The 550-nt window shown below is 39.6% G+C and overlaps 1 non-coding gene across 1 annotated transcript; it reads right to left on the bottom strand.

Annotated features, from left to right (window-relative positions):
- LOC148548237 (small nucleolar RNA R71) lies at nt 1–108 on the bottom strand. Its single transcript, XR_015898151.1, has one exon. It is a non-coding gene; the product is annotated as a small nucleolar RNA R71 (small nucleolar RNA).
- Between the last annotated feature and the right edge of the window lie 442 nt (nt 109–550).

The raw sequence follows: 550 nt of genomic DNA, 5'->3' as shown, positions 1-550 counted from the left end.
AAGCTTAGAGTGGATGTTCAAACCTTCAGACAGAAAGAAGGTGAATCCCTCTATGAAGCTTGGGAAAGATACAAGCAGCTGACCAAAAAGTGTCCTTCTGACATGCTTTCAGAATGGACCATCCTGGATATATTCTATGATGGTTTATCTGAGCTATCAAAGATGTCATTAGATACTTCTGCAGGTGGATCCATTCACCTAAAGAAAACGCCTGCAGAAGCTCAAGAACTCATTGACATGGTTGCTAATAACCAGTTCATGTACACTTCTAAGAGGAATCCTGTGAATAATGGGACGCCTATGAAGAAGGGAGTTCTTGAAATTGATACTCTGAATGCCATATTAGCTCAGAATAAAATATTGACTCAGCAAGTCAATATGATTTCCCAGAGTCTGAATGGAATGCAGGCTACATCCAACAGTACTCAAGAGGCTTCTTATGAAGAAGAAGCTTATGATCCTGAGAACCCTACAACAGCAGAGGTGAATTACTTAGGTGAACCTTATGAAAACACCTATAACTTATCATGGAGAAATCAGCCAAATTTCT

Source organism: Arachis ipaensis, chromosome B8, assembly GCF_059453495.1.
Source record: "Arachis ipaensis isolate K30076 ecotype BB chromosome B8, ASM5945349v1, whole genome shotgun sequence".
NCBI lineage: Eukaryota > Viridiplantae > Streptophyta > Magnoliopsida > Fabales > Fabaceae > Arachis > Arachis ipaensis.
The sequence above is the reverse complement of the archived record's forward strand: the minus strand, read 5'-3'. Positions and strand labels throughout refer to the sequence as shown.